Here is a 21,636-nt window from a genome sequence, read left to right on the forward strand (position 1 = left end):
GAGGTGAAGCCGGAACCGGTAATGAGTGATGGTTATGATTCTGACACTAGTATTCGTCGCAATGTTATGAATGATTCATTGGGTGAATTACAGTCTTACGTACGGAGCTACAACCTTCGCTCGGGTGATGGGACCTACGGTCTCTATAAACGCAACAACCATTGGTTCTTAGGGGATACGGAAGTATTTTTTCACGATAATAATTTAATTCGCGTAAACGAAGAATTGATACAGCCTGCTCCCGGCTTATTCGAATTATTGTTCCGCCGAGTGCCGCACACCTACTCCGATTCTGCCTTAAAAAATACGGACATTTACTAGATATTACAAATGCTTATTATAAAAAAAATGATCCTACGACAAAACGATATAAAAGCGAAACGCATGCAAAGTTTGATATCATTAAAGGATTGTTTCCGAATATTGACTCATCTCAGCGAGGAAGTGGCTTGTTACAAAAAACATTGGATTTGCAACGCACAAAGCAATTTATCTATTGGGACAACCCGAACCAACTTATTGCTCGCCTCAGATTACTAATGGCCTCGCAAGCTGCTGGCCATACCGGACATAGCAACGAGGTGATATCTATTCTTGAAGAGTTGAAGGAAGCTGGATATATCGCGAAATGAGTGTCGCACAACGTGGGATTTTTAATGAATTGCATCGCGGAGTTCGCAGAATTTTTCCTCGTAGACCTGTGTTGACATATGGGCTTCGCGATTTATTACAGATCGATTTGGTGGAGATGATTCTGTACAGCAGGATAAATAGCGGTTTCAAGTACATCCTTACTGCTATAGATGTCTATAGCAAACGTGCTTATGCGGTTCCAGTTAAACGAAAGACGGGAATATTAGTCACCGCGGCCATGAAGAGTATTTTAAATGAGGCGGGAAGTTTTAAGAATATTCAAAGCGACGTTGGAGCGGAATTTTACAATAAACATTTTCAAGCCTTAATGCAAAAGTACGCAATTAATCATTACTCTAGTTATAGCGAAGTCAAGGCGTCTGTTGTAGAACGTTTTAATAGGACTTTAAAGGATATGCTTTACCGCGAGTTCTCGGCGCAAGGCAATTATAAGTGGCTTACACTTTTACCGAAATTAATTTCTGTCTACAATAATAGGTTCCACCGCACTATAGGCATGGCTCCGAATGCTGTGAGGGATAACACTTTGCTACAAACAGTTTACAGGTATGTTAAGAAAATAGATTCTAGACGGTTAAAGGCTCGCGTGGGTTCGTACGTACGTATATCAAAACACATGACAGTGTTTGAGAAGGGATTCAAACCGAGGTGGTCTCACGAAGTTTTCAGAGTGGTCAGAGTTACGAATAATTTTCCACGTGTGTTTCATTTGAGTGATTTGGACGGTAATGAAATTAAAGGCGGATTTTATGGTCCTGAGATTCAGGTAACTGCATATCCCGATACTTACTTAGTGAATAAAATTCATAAAAAGTGTGGCGAACGTTTCCTAGTGTCGTGGAAAGGTTTTCCCGTTTCCGTAAAGACTTGGATTAATTACCGTGATGTTAGCCGGTAGGTTTGTGGGCTTTCCCCCTCCGGCTTTTGTTTTTCGGCCTCGCCGCCGGTGTTCGGCATAACAACTTGCCCCCTGGGGCGTTCGCGGACGAGTCCGGGAGTGGAGCTTTCACCTTCCCCCCTCCGGACACGCGCCGCATCGGTAAACACTTTCCCTAGCGTCAGGTGTTTTGTCAACAGGTCCCCTCAGATGCAGCGCGGCCTCCGGTGTGAGAACATGCTTCCCTAGACGACTTTTATTTTGTTACATGTCGCTGGGGTGGGTGGGGGTGCGTTCCGGTGAGTTTTTATTTTCTGTATGCTTATTTGCTTCGTGCCGCAGCTGAGCGGGTCGGTGTTCTTGTTTTTTCTGGGTCTTCGCCCAATCCGTGCGGTTTTTATTTTATTTTAAATATGTTTATTACTTAACGCTAAGGCGCACGAGCGAGGTTTCCAGCACGGCGTTTGTAATTCGACGTAAAGTACTGCTTAACACATTGGCCTGTAAAATATTATTAAATTTAAATATGCTTAGTATTATTATTATAAAGATTTAAATATGCTTATTTTCTTTATTTATTTTACTCGACGTAATAGTAACTATGCTTAACACATTTCAATGCTTATTACTTAAAGCATTTTTTTAAGACATTATTATGCTTATAATATGATGTGGGGATTGTAATTGCGCAGTTTACGAGTGACGCTCCAGCAGGCAACATCTCGCTCTCTCTGCGCGGGATTTTTGAGGTTATGTTTCTTTAGTCATAGCTAATATGGCTGGTGGGGATTTTAAACATACTGAAACATGGCGGTTGGAAATTTAAATATAGCATTTTTTTTCTTCTAAATTTCATAAACATGGCGGTATTTTTTTTAAATTTAAATATAGCGGTATTTTATTTCTTTTCGAAATTTAATTATGGCGATTAAGCATACTTGTAGTGGAGGGTTTTAGTCATAGCTAATATAGGGGTGGGGTTTTATAGACATATCTTTTTTTTTCGAAATTTGGTGGTTGGGAATTAAACATTGCGATTAAGCATACTTGTAGTTGGGGGTTGGAGGGGTTTAGTCATAGCTAATATGGGGTGGGGTTTTATAGACATAGCTAGAATGACTGTATTATTTAAGCATAGCGATATTTTATTTATTTTCGAAATTTAACAACATGGCGGTTGTTCTTTTAAGCATATTTTTTAAACAATATGGCGATTGTGGAGTGGTGGGGTCTATAGGCATAGCTAGTAAGGCGGGGTCTTTAAGCATATATTTTTTTAAGACATGGCGCTTAAGCATAATGGTGGTTAGGCATACTTGGGGTGGGGTGTTTGCTTTAAGCATACATCATGACGTCAATTGTTTTAAGCATACAACATGGCAGCGGTTGTGGAGTGGCGGGTATTTTAAGTGTGTTTTTTGACATTTAAACATGGTGGTTTAAGCATACAATATGGCAGGTATTTTAGGCATAGTGGTTTAGGCATAGCTAGTATGGTGGGGGTTTCTTTTAGACATACTTGGGGGTGGGGGTGGGTGTGGGTTTATAGACATATTTATTTTTCGAAATTTAAACATAGCTTCTTTTAAGCATAGCTTCTTTAAAGCATATGTTCGTTATTTAATTCCCCATACTTCATCAGGTCCCGTGGTCTAGTGGTCAAGGCGCACGCATCCTAACCACGACATTGGTGCGTCCCCGGGATCGAATCCACCCAGTGCCCAGGATTTTTTTGTATACTATTCCCGCCTTCGGAGCGACGGTGGCGCGCTCCGGTAACTAAAGGCTGAACTAAGATGGCGGTATCCAGCAGACGGTGGCGCGCCCTGGTAACCAATGTCAACAACAATGGCGGCGCCCAGTGGCGGCGACGGTGGCGCGCCCTGGTAACCAATGTCAACAACAATGGCGGCCCCTATGAAACAAGATGGCAGCCCCCAGGCTGTTACTGGGGCCGGTGTTTACATTTCTGTGTTTACATCGGTCACAGTAACGGCTTACTACTCCTACTCCATGTAACTACATGCTGAAACATAGAAATCATGCACAGAAGAATAGTTTTGAGCATCAACCTGGCTGGCTAAATCTTTCAACTGTGCTCTACACTTGGAACCAATAAGTTACATGTTTTTGTTCTGCACGAGACACGACTGTAAATAGATGGTGGATATTGTGGTCAGGAATCTGAAGTAGGTATGTTTTTGGCTACATGCTATAGTTTAAATAATTTTGGCATGTTTTTCCTGATATTTAAAAACATCGGTTAAAACATCGATGTATCGGTTGTCAGAACGATGTTTTTTGACATCGATGCTTTTTCGTTTGAACATCGATGTTCGTGATATCGATGTTTTTAAGAGCGGTGTTGCATCCCTAGTTAGTAAGTTTATAATTGGTACCCTACATCATTTATCACGCTTTATTTATTTCAATATATTATTTATCATGAAACCACACTTTCCCATTTTCACCCTTCAGGAGTTAATTTTCAAAATATTAAACATTTGGATGAAATTTTTGTATGGTTATTATTTGCACCCAATAGGTACCGAACATTCACTGTACGTCATTAAATTCGTGGATATAATTATTAATCTTAAAAACATATTTGTCCCTAATTAAAGCCTTAGGTTAGCAATGTTGTTTATATAAAATAATTTTTTGTAAGTTTTGTTATGTTTAGTATTGTTACCCAAAATCATTGTTTCTCCTTAGTTAAATCAGGGGCGCAACAACTAAATTTCCAAAGGGGGAGGGGCGGCAAAATACCTTTTTATAAAGAATCATCGATCCCCCTTACTTAAGCGGGGGGTCCGGGGGTCCTCCCCCGGGAAAATTGGTATTTCAAGGTGGAAAATGGTGCTATTTAAGCAGTTTTATTATCTAAAAATTGATTACACAGCACTTTCTTTGCCCCCGTTTGCCTCCACTTCAAGGTTTCAGAGGGGGGGCAAAATACCCTTGCCCCCCCCCCCTGTTGTTGCGCCCCTGGAAATTATATGTATTTATTAAATTTTAAAAATTTACTTATGCGTTTTCGAATGGATGGATATGTTTGTTAAGGGTATCCCAAATAATTAATTGTGTTCAATTACATTGGGACATATAATTAAGTATTTGAATACATGCGTACTCCTTTTTCACCTCTGCAAATTTTTATTTCGCAAGGTATAAAAATTGTTGTAAATTGTCGTATGTTAATAAATATTGGTACCCAACATCGTTGTTCAGTTATAGTTTAATTCGGAGATATTATTTATTCTAAAAACATAGGTACTTACCCATTTTTCACGCCTTCAGGGTTGAATTTCACATCTAAAAATTCTGAATGGAAATTTTCGTATGGTTAACTGAAACAATTCATTAAACTTAGTTAAATTCAGAGATATCAAAAATAATTTTTATGACTAACTTACCTCTTCATACCCCATTAGGGTTGAATTTTGCAAAATATAATAATTGGGTTAAAAATTTTCGTGTTGTCATTACTGTTGCCTAAATCCTTCATGCACTGTGGTAATTAAATTTGGAGACATAATTATTAACTTTTAAAAAACGTTGTCCTTATTCACATCCCCTAGGAATTGAATTTCGCAAAATATAATAACTCTTGTTGATGTAATTTTTCGTATGCTTAATATTGGCCCCCCAAATCCTTATTCATACTTAATTAAAGTCTGAGATAAAATTAATATCTTTTGATATGTACTTACCTCTTTTTCAGCCCCGAGTGGTTGAAATTGACAATATTTAATAATGGTGGTAGTAAGTGTCAATTATTGGTACCCACAAACTTTTCTTGCACTCGATTGGTGTTGTAAATATAACGAACCATCCTAAAACCATATTTACCGTTTTTTCACCCCCTTTGGGGTGAAATTCTGTATTCAGACATAGGTTAGTTACGAAGTCAGGTAAAAAGCATTTTATTTTAAAAAATCATAAAAAACCGTCCAGTAGTTGTTGATTGATGCTGGAACAAACATGTGTAAATACGTTTTGCCTGGGAAATTTGTATTATTAGTATAAATGTCTTTAGTACGTATATATTTTATTGTTGATAAAATCTGCCTTAGCTGATGATTATGTAATGATTAATTTTAAGAAGACCGGTGTTTTAAAATTTCATCGCAGATATTTTAATATAGAGGTGCTTCTTCCCACTTTTCAACAAATTAAATTAATAAGGCATATGATGAATCCAAAGTTTTTAATGTTCAAATCTGATCAAACTATGATCTAACGAAGTACAAATAAAATACCTGCATTCAGATCTGCACTGGCTAAATTCTAACTTTAATGTTCACTTTGGTTCTCACTGTATAGGCGCAGCTGTCAGTTCAACACAGCTATGACATCAGGTAATGGTTAGGTAGCCACATCTGAAAAAAACTTTAAGTTGATTTAGGTTTTGAATGAAGATGTGCAAAACTAAACGATGTTTGACGAATGCATTTTTAATAAATATAGACTGTCCCATTCCCCTTTATAGTCACAGAAACTCAGTAAATAGCTCTCCGTTAAAATCGGAAGATAAAAACGTACAAAATGGCGGCCGTACCGATAAATGCAACGCTTAGGAGTGGCGTGCCCGATTTCAAGATGGTGACTGCATTTTATTAAATATTTAATTTCTTAATTTTTTTAATAATTTTTAAATTTTTCCCATTAAAATTCGATAAAAAACCAAGTGCAAGATGGCGGCCTTAACGAAAAGTGCAACGCTCGCAATATGTCAAGATGGCGGCTCAATTTAATGAATATTTAATTATTTTTCTCGAATTTCTAGCATAAAAATTACGGAATTACAAGATGGCGGCCGGAATTCAATATGGCGGAATGGTTTTTATTACAATTTTATTAATTGTATTTTTTTATAAATTTTAAAATTTGTACCGTTAAAATCCTTTCAAATTTACAGATTGTCAGGTTTTTTGCTCGTAACGAAAAGTGCAACGGTCCAAGTCGCGGTCAAGGCCAGATGACCCAACGGCTTATGGCGGCTATTAGTTGAGGATATTAAGCGATGATGCGGAAAAGTCGAATTTTAAAATTTTTTAAAAATTAAATCGAGAAATTTTCTCTCAAAATGGGAAATTTGGTCTCGAACACGGGAAATTTTGAGGATTTTTGAGGCTTTTTTGAGGGATTTTGAGGTAATTAGACACCAAAATGACGTCATATTCCATGATGGCGGAAGTGACGTCAGAATCCTCAGCCTAGAAACCTGTTGCAGGACCTACCAATATATACTACTTGCGTGGCCTATGTGTTTATCTCCCATTAGCAGTGAATGTGAGAATTTTGTAGGTACGTAATAAAAAATTGTATGGAAAGATACGCCGCAGAATTATCAACCGAATGTTAACCGTTTAAGAACCACACAACTTGAAACATCAAAACTTAGGAAATCATATCTTAAACTGAAATAATTTCTAAAGACACAACTTACAACTATAACAACTTAAAAAAATACAACTTAGAGCTGTCCACATATCTTATTTAGAAATACACAACTCCGAAACACGCAATGTAGAAACTTCATACCATAGACAATTATAACCTAGAACTATTACAATTTAGAAATACAGATATTACAACTGTCAACTTAGAAAACCACAACGCCGAAACACACAACAAACATCAAAAATTATAAACGCTAATTATAACTGTCACAACTAAGAAAATATAACAATAAACTTTAAAAAAAAGTTATTTTTAAATATTGAGTATATAACTTTTAAAAAAAACTTTCGTTGATGTAATATGATCCAAGGAAGAAGTCAGAATATCGTAAGATTCCATTTTATTCAGCCATTTTCGCAATTGGATGGCGCAAACAGCACGCTTAAAAATTTTGTTTTGAAATGGCTGTCAATAGATCTAAGAAAACGTTTTCCAATCAAAACTGAACGAATGAGGATATAATGATTGATGAACAGATATCCTTAGCCGATTTTTGAAAGTTGATGTCCTAATAAGGGACTTTTTTTTACCATTTAAATAAGTAATTGATAGTCTTTTATCGAACAAAACTTTTTGTGTACAAAGTTAATCATACTATCATGATCGAACGATTGACGTATACCTATAAAAACTCTCGAATTTCATTTTCTTCCCTGAAATTGAAAAAAGGGGTGCTAACTACGCACCTTTCTTTAAACATACTTAATTGAGAAAGTATAAAACATGATCAAACGAAACTTTTAGCTGATCAAAACTGGCCTAACGGTGATCTATTGATTGAGGTATAGAAACCTTATGTTTTCAAAAGTGGGGGTGCGAACTTCACACCGGTGCCGATGAATAGTGAGTGAAAATACTTTGCGATTCTGCTCCCGTTTTAAAGTTTCTGTGAAATTGTATGAAGGGAGCATATTTCATGTTAACAAGGAAAGAAAATGAAATTCTGATTGGTATCATACGATTATTTCCATCTGGGGCAACAAGCTCTAATTATTAAGAAAACAAATTACTGAAATAAGTAGATAATGTATGCACTCAATCAACGTTACACCCAACTGATATGCTAGCGAGGTAAAGTAATTTAACCAAAAACCAATACAAGAATTGCATAAGAAACAACATCCGGGTTTCGAAATCCGAGTCGTAAAGTCAATGTGATTTATTTTAAACGGATATTAAAATTGTATAATGTAAATAAAATTGACATCAATTTTATAAATTTTTGTAACTATTTTAGTCTATTTTTAATTAATAAGATTAATTCAAAGCAATTCATATAATTCTACCATCAATATGTAATTTTTTAACTCAACACAGAAGGTTCTCAGTTCATATGAATACATTTATTGCAGTTAAACATGATGCTTTACAGTCCTCGTTTCATACTGTTCAATTAAGTCTTTCAAAAAAACGGGGCGTGGCACTCATACTTACATAGTCTGTATCCTTTATTCATATAAATGGAGCTATATAAGGCTGTATTGTTACAACCTTGATTTATAACGAGAAAAATATAAAACAAATTAGTCCCGGCTCAAAGTTGTGTTATCATTTTGATTTAAACGATTTTGATAGAGCTGTACGGTGAGTACCATGCATTTTGTAATTTCTTGGTGAAGCACACAACACGCACAAAAGAATGACATATCAGCTCTATCCTTACAGCGTTTAGTTAAAGTTAAAAAAATATTTGAATGTTGTAGTACTGCATTTTGGTGTAATTTTTTTTGATACAGATGCCTTTGGTACGTGCTGTACGGTAGGTTCCAAGCATTTTGTAATTTCTTGGTGAAGCACACAATACGCACAAAAGAATGACATATCAGCTCTATCCTTACAGCGTTTAGTTAAAGTTAAGAAAATATTTGATTGTTGTAGTACTGCATATTGGTGTAATTTTTTTGATTCAGATGCCTTTGGTACGTGCTGTACGCATAGGCGTGCCTACAGGGGGGGCCAGGTGGGCCATGGCCCCCCCTAATATAATCACTCAGATCGGAATTTTCTCTAATGCGTTCGTTAATATTCGTATATTTCTGGCACTGTGACACTCAAGCTGTTTTTCAGTGTTGCAGCATGTTAATTAACAATATTTTTAAACATTTTATCGTTCTGGAAATACAGCCGCCTTAGTTTATTTAAAACACGAGGTCCCTTAAAATGGCCAAGCAAAAAAAAATTTTAAGAGGTTTGTAAAAGTTCTGTTGTCTGAATTGCTGTGTTTGCATTCACTAAAAAGAAGTTCATTTCAAGGTAGATCTGGACCAAGCTATTGGAAAATTCGAGGGGGGGAAATGTGTAAGTACCCTTTAAACATTTGTCTATGGAAAAAAAAAACATATTTTCAAGATTGTTAAAATTATATGGATATAAATATTAACAAGTAAACATATCTCGTTGATACTGCACAAAAATATAAACACGGCAATGAGTGAATGTATTTAGGCTATTTAACATTCTAAATTCAGCTTCTGATTTAAAAATTTAGCAGGGCCCCCCCTAATGGAAATGTCTGGGCACGCCTATGGCTGTACGGTGGAACCACATATTTATAATTTTTTTTGAATTAGCAGACCATGCGCACAACATAAGAGCCTAACAGCTCTATTGTTGCAACCTTGATTTAAAACGAAAAAAATAAATAAAATTAATTGTTTCCCGGCTCAAAGTTGTGTTATCATTTTGGTTTAGACGATTTTGATAGAGCTGTACGGTGAGTACCATGCATTATGTAATTTATTGGTGAAGCACACAATACGCACAAAAGAATGACATATCAGCTCTATCCTTACAGCGTTTAGTTAAAGTTAAAAAAATATTTGAATGTTGTAGTACTGCATATTGGTGTAATTTTTTTGATACAGATGCCTTTGGTACGTGCTGTACGGTGGAACCACATATTTATAATTTTTTGAATTAGCAGACCATGCGCACAACAGAAGAGCCTAACAGCTCTATTTTTGCAACCTTGATTAAAAAAAATATTTTAATGTTGTAGTACTGCATAATGGTGTAATTTTTTTGATTTAGATGCCTTTGGTACGTGCTATACGGTGGATCCACATATTTATAATTTTTTTGAATTAGCAGACCATGCGCACAACAGAAGAGCCCAACAGCTCTATTGTTGCAACCTTTATTAATAACGGTACTGTACAGAGATGTTTATGCTGTACATTCATGTTTTTCCTTTAATGTACATTTTTTTGGGTTTGGCTGTACTTCTTTACAACTACAATAGAGTTAACTCAATTGCAGTGTTGCACTTATATGTTCTGAAAGGTATTCGCATATCCTTTCTTGTTGCATTTTGTATGTGTAGTGTTGTACTTTTTGTTGAATTTTGTATGGGTATTCAAGCACTTGTTGCACATTTTGTGTGTTGTGCTGCACAAAAAAATTTGCATTTTGTATGTGTAGTACTGTACCGTTGCGCAATTTCTTTTATTTCCGTGTTGCATTTTGTATGTATAGTGCTGTACACAAGAACGTGCTGTATTTTGTATGTTCAGTACTGTACCGCTATGCTCCGCCCTCATCTTCGGGTGGGGGAAATGAGGGGAAGGAAAATAAATCTGGAATAAATCCAACTTCAGCCTAGTTCGAAACAATTCAGTCGCCCCAAGAGGTTTGAGTTTGAAATTACAATTTTTTAATATTTTAATTGTCGGCAGAATACTTTAGGAAAATCAAATGTTCAACAGTCGTCGAATAGCATTAGTGCCAAATAATTATTGAACATTTAAAAATCCAGCCAATGTTAATAATAATAATTTTCTAAACATAAAATTACATCAATGAGTTTATATAGGGACGAAGGGACCTACATGGAATCGTAGCAGGGGCGTAGCCAGGGGGGGGTTTTAGGGGGTTCGAACCCCCCCCTTAGCACCAAATCTTTAATTAATTTCTTATTCATCACTCAAACAAATTTCATATTAAAATTAATAAAATTTTTACCATTACAATATTTAAATTTAAGTACCGAAAACTGCTAAAATAGCACTATTTTACACCTTAAAATCCAAATTTTCCCGGGGGAGGACCCCCGGACCCCCCGCTTTAATACGGGGGTGGGGGGCCATGCTTCTTAACACCCCCCATATGCAAATCCTGGCTACGCCACTGAATCGTAGTATTGCCAACTAATACAGTTACTAAAATTTTATCACAGCCGGCTTACATATTTAGATTGTCGTAAATACATAGATAGTTATTTCTTGGACTAGGACTATTGTTGGCAGACGTACTGTAAAGTACGGAAAACGGAAACAATTGTATGTACGAAAATTCGTTTGACAGTTCACTGATCCTTTTTACACGACAGTAAAATATCAGATAATTATATTCTTTTCCATTAATCTAATTTCATGTTTTACACTGTCACAAAAATTGCTTGGTTGTATTCTAAGTATAATAATTTATATATAACATGTATAATTATATATATTGACGTCGTCCAGGGCTACGCCCATCTGAGCCCGATGTGCCACCACCTCCCTCCCCTCCTGTTAATCCTCCCGGCTGACATGTTTTAAATAGCGCGCCGCCGCAAGAGGGCGCTGTAGAATCAGTGCTTCGCTCCCCAAGATATAATAATACTGTGCAAATCTTTTGTTTTGTTCCCCAAGTGCCATATGTTTTATATTAAAATTTATTGTAATTTTTATGCATTTCAATCACTAACCACGTCCGCGGCACGACGGGATACAGGGTAACTGTTCAGGGCGCTTGGCGCCAAACACCCCCCCCCCCCTCTTCACCCCGCTACCTCTGCGGCCATTATTGCTCGCGCAGTCGCTTTCCGTCGCCAGCTGAAGAGAGACGCTCCGTTCCGGCTCTCCGAGGAAGGCGTTTTCATAGAGCCATTGTGTTTGCGTGCTTCGAGTGTTGTTTGTCGGCGTGTGGGGCGCCCTGAGATCCCACTGCGTGGTTAGGGTAATTGCGAAAGGGGGAAACGAGTCACGCCGCCACATGGGCTACGTCACGCCTGAGACAGAGTCTTCTCGCCGGGTCCGTGCCCCCTAGACAAGGTGGCGCCCACTAAAAGTACGTTATAAATACTACCGAATCCCCCGACCTTGTCAATTGGCTCCCAAGAGCGTGGGGCGTGACAAAAAGCTGCCTTGACCACCAAGACCGGATGCGCGGGAGTTGTGCGATTGTTAACCGGAGTGCACGGAGCCGAGCAGCCATTGTCCGTGCAGCGCGCCTAACGGTACTCCGTCGGAGCCGAGCAGCCATTGTCCGTGCAGCGCGCCTAACGGTACTACGTCGCGACCTATCCAGTGACCACTAGCGCGCTTCCAGGAATCCAGGCGCAGCAGAGGCATTCCGCATCCCGGGAGCGGTAATTTTGTTGCAGTGCTTATGTGAGTTGAACTAATGCGATCATGGCAGACGATAGACGACCGGCAGCTGGAGTGGGCTTAATTAAACCAGAGCTCGTGTTTAATATAAACAGTATGTATTGCGTCACGTGCGCACATCCGAGGCACGTGGGGGGCGTCACGGGGGCCTCGTGGATGGACACGTGCGTGTGTCTGGAACGCTGCGAACCACGCCTGGACGGTTTTGCGGGGCGAATGAATTCAGTCGGGATAGAACGTTTGAAGTGTACTGTGGCAACCTGTACTGGAGAGGCGGGCAAGGACGCTTGGTGCCGAAACTGCCGGGCCTTCAAACACGTGCTGTGTATGGACCAGACCGAGCAGGCTTCTTCACGCGACAGTTGGTACGACTGCACCGAATGTCGGGAAGTGAAGTTCGCAACATGCGGGGCGGCGTTCGCCACGGGGACGCGAGTCTATGTCGAGCCAACAAATGCGTGCGCGCGACCTACGCCTGTGGGTCACATCGAGCTGCCCGAATTTTCTGGACGGACGTGTGACGACCCGGGGAAGTTCGTGCGAGTGTGTCATGAGAGACTGAATCGGTACGGCGTGCCGGACGTGGAGTGGGCAGAGCGCGTGGGAGGCGCGCTAAGAGGGGAGGCGAAGACGTGGTGGAGCATCGTCAGTGAATTCGACATGCCCTGGTCGGAGTTCACACGGCGATTCGAGGCGCGGTTCGCGGACGTGAAAGCGGAGATGAAGGTCAGGACGGAGTTGTACTGTCTGGAACAGAGTCTGAATGAATCGGCGGAGGCGTTCATTGTCAAGAAGCTCCGGCTACATAGACGGCTGTTCCCGGCGAGCGGCCCGGAGGGATTGTTGGAGCGCATCGTCGAGCTGATGCGTCCGGAGCTACGCCCGCATCTACGACATGCAACCCGCCAGACGGCCGAGGAGTTCACGCAACACGCGCGCGCCGTTGAGTATGACCTGAAGTCGGTACGGTCATCCAAATCGACAGTACGAGCAGAGACCGTGACAGCCGCTGACGCAACGGCTGTGGTGCCGTACTTCCCATCCGCCAACAACAGTCGGCAGGAACGCCCGCCACCGGCGTGGCGTAGACGCGAGATTGGCGTGGGGCCGCCACCGCAATGCCACTCGTGCCCGAGTGGCACCTTCCACTGGCATGAGGACTGCCCAGTGCGCAACCGATATCGACCAGCAGCCCAACGGAACGATCCGTCGGGAAACGGGCAGCCGGGGGCGACGCGCTAACACGGCCCGCCACCCCCCGCGCAACCGGCTATCACAACAACAACAGCTGGACCAAGCCTGGGGCACGTGAGCGTGGAGGAGTGCGTGCTACTCCGCATCCAGGTCGTGGTCAACGGGCGGGCAGTCAGTGCCCTCATTGACACCGCCGCCAGCCACAACTGTGTGTCATCGCAGTTCGCCGAAGGGACGCCCTTCGAGGCCTGGCCGGGCCAACTCCAGCTGGCGACCACTGGGAACGCCTGCCACACCAGGGGCGTCGTAACGCTGCACGTGAACGTGCGCGACCAACGTTCGAGCACCACGGCGTTGGTGGTCGACGACCTCCGAGACGACGTTATCCTGGGACATCCGTGGCTGTACGACCAAGGTGCCATGATCGAGGTACGCGATGGGTGCGTACATGTCGGCAACCAGGGCCGCCGTACAGTGTATGGCCTCGGACGCTCACCGCCACCAACCAAACACCAGGTCAGTCTCGCTACTTTCAAGCATGGGGTGCCCCGTGAGCACCAGGCAGCTATCCAGAGTGTAATTGTACCCCGCAGTGACGTGTTCGCGACTGCCGATCCGCTGAGACGTACGACGGTCGCAGAGCACTCTATTCCTACTCACCCCCACACCCCTATGTTCATCCCTCCTGGCAGCTACGGGCACACGGGGAAACAGACCATCCTGAATCAAGTGAGGGAAATGTTGCGAGATGGCATTATCGAGCCCAGCGAGAGCCCATACAACTTCCAGGTCGTGCTAGCGGAAAAAAAAGATGGCACTTTACGTTTCTGCGTTAATTTTAAACCAATTAACAAGGTAACAGTAAACGCACCACCTCCACTGTTGAACATCGCAGATACAATCGCGGGGTTGGGTAATGCAAAGATTTTTTCCTCGTTAGATCTAAAAGCGGGTTACTGGCAAGTACCCATACGCCCAGAGGACCGCCCTAAAACCGCTTTTACGACTCCGGACGGCAGACGGTTTCAGTTTTGCGCCATGCCCTTTGGATTGCAGGATGCACCCGCCACGTTCCAGAACATGATGACGCGTGTATTAGGGGACTACGCGGGCAAGTTCGCGGCCGCATATCTTGATGACATTATCATTTGGTCACAGACATGGAACAAACACGCGCACCACCTCGCGTTGATCCTAGAGCGACTAGCCGCCCACGGGCTTACATGTAACCCCGAGAAATGTCACGTAGGTACAACGGAACTAGATTTTTTGGGCCTGGTCGTGAATGCGGATGGGGAATCGGCCAACGTCACAACAACTGTCTGTCATTGTAAACAAGCCTATCCCAAACACTCGTAAGCAGCTGCAACGGTTCATCGGACTGGCCAATTGGCTACGTGCGTTCATACCAGAGTTCTCTGTCATCGCCGCACCACTGACCGAACAGCTGTCACCAAAAAAGTCCTACCGGTGGACCACGGAAATGCAAGCAGCTTTCGAGGAATTGAAACAGCGTTTCCGGCAATGTCACTTGCTGGCCCGACTAGATCCAGGGAAGCAGATAATTGTACAAACGGACGCAAGCCAACAGGGAATAGGAGCCATATTGTTACAGCTTGGAGATGCTGGCGAGCCTCGCATAATTGAGTACGCGAGCGCCAAGTTCGGGGCAGTAGAGCAACGCTACAGTGTGAATGAGAGGGAGTGTTTGGGCGTGGTGTGGGCCCTGAGGAGGTACAGCCACACCTAGAGGGCCAGCATTTCATACTGCGGACAGACAGCCAGTGCCTGAAATGGCTTGCCACTATGCAGGGGCGGCGGTCAAAATTGACGCGGTGGGCTATGGTCCTGCAAGCACTCGACTTTACTGTGGAACACGTCGCTGGCAAACACAACGAGCTGGCCGACGAGCTGTCGCGTAACCCAGACGACACGGTAGAGGCGCGGGACGATGCGGACTGGGACGAGCTCCTCCCACCCACGAGCGGCACACCGACACCTAGGCCACACACACTTAGTCAGGCGGCGGCGCTGTGTGCGATCACAGACGTAAACAATACCCCCACCCTACCGCCTGGGGTGGAACTAGACGATCTAGACGCATTCGTGCGCGCGGCACAACGCAGAGACGAACACACACAAGGGCTAATACGTCAGTGCGGGGAGGCGGCGTGCGAGGGGTATCGTGTGCTCGAGGGATTGTTACAGGCACGCACCGCAGGCACTCAACAACCATGGCGGACATTTGCACCCGCAGTGACGCGACGCGAAATATTCACAATGTTACATGTGAACAGACTAGCCGGACACCCGGGTACGGATCAGACTGTACGTGCAGTACGAGACCTCTTCTTTTGGCCCGGGGTTAACAAGTATGTGAGGGACGGCGTGCGAGGATGCCGACACTGCCAACGGCGAAAGGCGCGGCGAGCCGATGGGCGAGAACAACAAAGACCCCGGCGACCATCCGAGCCATTTCACACGGTCGCTCTGGATTTGATGGGGCCGTACCCAAGGTCAGCACGCGGGAAGAGATTCCTGTTGGTTGTGACGGATTGCTTCACGCGCTGGGTCGAGGCCTTTCCGCTGTCAAACTGCCGCGCTGGCACCATTGCACGCACCATGGACACAGAATTTTTCCCGCGCTGGGGCTACCCACGCGTTGTGTTGACGGATAACGCGTCACAGTTCTCGGGACGGAAGTGGAGGGAGCTATGCGAGGCGTGGCGAGTCACGACGCATACCACGCCGTTGTACCACCCCCGCGCTAACCCCACCGAGAGGCGCAACCAGGAGATAAAGGCGCAGTTGAGACTCCGGCTGGCTGAAGACCACACCCTGTGGGACACGCACATCCCGGAAATCACTTATTGCCTGCGGCGCCGTGTGAACACAGTTACCGGCGAATCTCCAGCCACACTCGTGCAAGGACGTAACCTACCCCTGCCCGGCCAGTACCGGGTGCAAGAGAGATGCGCGGAGGACAGGGAGGAAACCCCAGAGGAGCGCGGGCGGAACATCGCTATGACGCATGGAGAGGCTCGTCGCAGGCAGGCGGCCTACCAGGCGCAACACACACCCGTCACCACACGACCACCGCCGCCACTGACACCTGGGCAGATGGTGTACGCGTGTCTACATCCACTCTCAGCTGGAAACAAAAACTTCTGTGCGGGGCTTGCACCCAAGTGGATCGGCCCCATAGCAGTGTTGCGCATACCAGGCCCCACCGCGGTCGTAGTCACACTTCCGAGTGGTCGTGCCGCGAAGTACCATCGGGATGATGTACGAATCGCGCACGGAGGCGGGGAAGGAGGCCCTGAGGGAGAGGGAAGCGAACCCGTGACCCCCACAGTTACCGAGGACCAACATCACGCCAATGCTGCGACATCAACCCCTATGGAGAACGAGGGCGCAGGATTCCAGGGGTTTCCAGGAGTGGAAGTGGAGTCGCCGGTTCCAGCCCCACGCAGAACGGGCCTGACAAGACAGCTGTTCACAGAGACAGACGGAGAGGACACTCCCTTCCGCGGGTTCGCGGAAACAGACGAACTGTCGACGAGAGGAGACGGTATGCCCTTGCCTCTGATATGGACGCCAGACGAAGCGGACGAACGACCAGAGTCGCCGGACAGCCATGAGATGATGTGGCCATTCCACTATTCCATAGAGGACTCAGACTTTAGGGTCTTCGTGGAAGAACCCGCAGAATCCGAGGCAGGTGAAGGAGAGAGAGAAGCACCCGAGCCCGTTCCAAGGTACAACCTACGACCCAGGAGACATCCAAGGGCACGGAGCTGCTGCTCAGCTGGCGAAATGTAAACATTGCCACAGGGAGCGCGAGGTAAACAATGCCACGCCCACTCAAGGTGATGTCAAGGGAGATGTCATCACATCGGCCTACTTTAGGAGGGGGCAATTGACGTCGTCCAGGGCTACGCCCATCTGAGCCCGATGTGCCACCACCACCCCTCCTGTTAATCCTCCCGGCCGACGTGTTTTAAATAGCGCGCCGCCGCAAGAGGGCGCTGTAGAATCAGTGCTTCGCTCCCCAAGATATAATAATACTGTGCAAATCTTTTGTTTTGTTCCCCAAGTGCCATATGTTTTATATTAAAATTTATTGTAATTTTTATGCATTTCAATCACTAACCACGTCCGCGGCACGACGGGAGACAGGGTAACTGTTCAGGGCGCTTGGCGCCAAACACCCCCCCCCCCCCCTCTTCTGCCCGCTACCTCTGCGGCCATTATTGCTCGCGCAGTCGCTTTCCGTCGCCAGCTGAAGAGAGACACTCCGTTACGGCTCTCCGAGGAAGGCGTTTTCATAGAGCCATTGTGTTTGCGTGCTTCGAGTGTTGTTTGTCGGCGTGTGGGGCGCCCTGAGATCCCACTGCGTGGTTAGGGTAATTGCGAAAGGGGGAAACGAGTCACGCCGCCACACGGGCTACGTCACGCCTGAGACAGAGTCTTCTCGCCGGGTCCGTGCCCCCTAGACACGGTGGCGCCCACTAAAAGTACGTTATAAATACTACCGAATCCCCCGACCTTGTCAATATGTATATATATTTATCTATGATACTGCTTTTATTATGTTAATAATATATACACTTCGTTTGGAAATTATAGATAGTGTCTCAATGAGGATGAGTACACAGTTGCTGCTGGTCGGGTGAAACCTTCGTCGGTACTTGTAATCAAGTACTCGGATCGTCGAGTACCTGTATCCTGCAGTCCCAGATAATGCGCGAGTCTAGGTGCGCAGTAGCTAGACAACTTCCCCGCGTGCAGTGTTGCTAACCCTAGGGATTTATCCCCAGATTTGGGGATTTCACGGGTCATCTAGGGAACTAGGGAATTATGTTTTCAAAAAGGCCTTTTCTAGGGAAAACTAAGAATGTTGCCATTTTACAACATGGGTGTAGAAAAATGAAGGCAATTTTTAGTAGATAGTTAAAAAAAAAAGTTTCATTTGTCAATTATCATCACATATTTTTGTGGTTTCTCAAACTTACCTGCAGTAGGTGCTTCCCCTTCTTTCATGTAATTATCACTCCCGTGCTTTACACTTTGGGAATTCCCCTTCGTGTCTTGCTTCCATATACTGTACCTTCCCGGTTTTAGTGGCGCGCGCGGGTTGCTACTGCTAAGTGCTACATGTTTTGTGACCAGTTGAAGCAATGCTTTCAGGATAGGTGTGTTTGGTATTCATATAGTAAGGTATTTGGTGCTATTTAAGAGAATAGTGAATTTTTGTGGCTAGAGGAAGTGTTGCCCTAATTGTTTCTAATACTAAACTCAATCTGGTAAGTAACAATATATTCATATTAATTAACAGTAAAATTAATTTTATTAAAATGTTATGATTTGCTTTAAATTTTTTTAGATTACTACTACTTTGCTTGTGAATAGTCCATGATAAAAAAGTGACCAGTATTTCGGCATAGAACTGAATTATATTTCCAGGATAAAACACCTAATTTTAAAATTATTTTAGTAAGCCTTCAAAATTTTGCAGTAGTTCGTAAAAGTTATATTCCCTTCCCTTTGAAGTACAGATACTATTTCTTGATTGTAATATTATTAAAGTATAAGACAAACTGTAATATTTCCATAGTTCATTTCAATGTTTAGTTGTAGGAAGTTTAAATGCTCGTGTGTCAACTAACATACTTTTTTTTTTTTTAAATAATTTAATCATTTTAAAGTGATCATCTGTATTATAGATTACAATTTTTTTTTTCCCCTGCAGGCTATGTCCTATAAAAAATGAGTGGTAACAGCAACGAAAGAGAGGGAGCACATCCCATTCTTCCCACTCCACCCAAAAAGACAAAACTTAGCTACAGTCAGAAATATCTAGTGTCCTGGGAAAATGAACCTGCTTTTAAGGGTTGGCTAACAGGCAGCAATAAAGGGCCAATGTTTTTTCGGTGTAAAGCTTGCCAGACTGATGCAAAGGGTGGAAAATAAGAAATCAAAAAACATTCCAAAACCAATAAGCACATGATCTCTGTTCGATCTGCTAAGATTCAACCAAAAATAAACTTTTGACCATGGCTACTAGTTCTAGCCATGAAGATAAATTGAAAAGTGCCGAGTTGCTAATAGCAGCATTCATAGCTGAACACAATATACCATTTATGCTGCATCACACTTGTCTAAAATCATACCAAAAATATGTCCTGATTCAGTTATCGCTAGAGGCATTACATGTAGTTGTACAAAATGTACAGCACTTGTCAAAAATGTGATTGGGCGGAAATCCTTTGAGGATCTGTGTGAAAAGCTGAAGGTTAACAAATTTTCAATCTTGGTTGATGAAGCCTCTGACAGTGTTGGAAGAAAGCAATTTTGCAGTGTAGTTAGGACAGTAGATGATAACTTTAAAGTGCATGAAAAGTTTTTCAGCCTCACTGATCTGGGTAGTGCTACATCTGAAGTACTGTTTGATACGGTTATCCAATCATTCAGGAAGCTGGAATTGAACTAAAGGATAATTTAGTGGGGATGGCTGGAGATGGAGCAAATGTAATTATGGGAGCTAATAATTATTTGTCTTCTCGCCTCAAGGAAATGATACATAGAATATTTATTATGAAATGCATTTGTCATTCGTTCCACCTTTGTGCCTCAAAGGCATGTCAGAAACTGCCTGATTTTGTGGAACAACTTACGCGAGACATCTGCAACTATTTCCATTGCAGCCCTAAACCTTTTTCAGCGCTTCGCGAATTCCAAGAATTTGTTGGTACAGAGCCACATAAATTACTTCATCCAGCACAGACATGGTGGCTCTCATTACTCCCTGTGGTAAAGAGGATACTAGAGCAGTATCAGGCTTTAATTTTGTTCTTTCAAGATGCTGCTCTCTCGGAACAAATTCCAGCTGCTCAAAACATTTTAACTTTGCTTAGAAATCCGATTTGCAAACTTTACCTTCAGTTTTTACAGTTTATTTTGCCATACTTTGAAGACCTTAATAAGGAAATGCAAAGCGAGAAACCAAAATTATATCTGCTGTATAACAGAATTTCAGCACTTTATAAAAGCATCCTTGACTGTTACATAAAACCAGATTATTTGACACGTAGTACGGTTGAAGAAATTCAGTACAGGAATCCTGCAAACTATCTTCCGTTAAATGATCTTTATTTAGGAGAAAGTAACTGCATAGTTTCAGCGAAAACCATTTCCTGTAATAGAGAAGATTTACATCAGTTCAAGCTAAAATACCTGGAATTTCTAATTGAAGGAGCTCATCAAATTTATCAGAGATTTGCTTTCAAGAACATGAGCAATTAAAAATAACTGGAATTTTTAAACCCAGAAATTGTTAACGAATCAATTGCCACCATCGCAAATATTTTCCCCCAGTATCCTCAGATTATTACTGAGAATGAATACCAAGAAGTGGATAAAGAATGGTGACCACTAAGGCAGACTGAAATCGTGTTTGGCAAAAATTTGAGCATAGAAGAATTCTGGGCAAGAGTACAACAAATGAAAAGTGGTGATGAAAATCCTCTTTTCATAAAATTAACAACCTTCGTCAAAAATCTTCTAGCTCTGCGACACTCAAGTGCATCAGTCGAGAGGGTATTTTCAGCCTGCAAACTTCTGCTGTCGGATCGTAGAAATAGACTTTCCACGAAGACGATGATTGGCTTGCTTCATGCAAAAAGAGACATTGAAACTTGTCATGAATTCAAATTTGAAAAACAACATAAGGCATTGTTCAGCAAGTCCATGTATGAGTTTAAAGGCAATGAACACAGCAGCAGTGAAGATTAATATTGTGCTTTAATGATATATAGTGAAATGTATAAGTGTAAATATTATCATAAATTAACTAGAGATATTAACATAATAAATCATACTTCCACTTTGGAAGTTTGTCTTATTGGTTCACATTTAAACAAGCAAGAGTCAGTGAAATAGTGTTTTAAATTTTCTCCCAGCCAGTAAAAATTTATTTTATTTTAAAAGACTCTGGTGTGTTTCTGGTCGTCTATGTATTGCTACACCGGCTAAGTAAGGTAAGTTTAACAGTTTTTACTAGTAATTTTCATGTGA

The sequence above is a fragment of the Bacillus rossius genome, chromosome 1 (assembly GCF_032445375.1).
Source record: "Bacillus rossius redtenbacheri isolate Brsri chromosome 1, Brsri_v3, whole genome shotgun sequence".
Classification (NCBI taxonomy): domain Eukaryota; kingdom Metazoa; phylum Arthropoda; class Insecta; order Phasmatodea; family Bacillidae; genus Bacillus; species Bacillus rossius.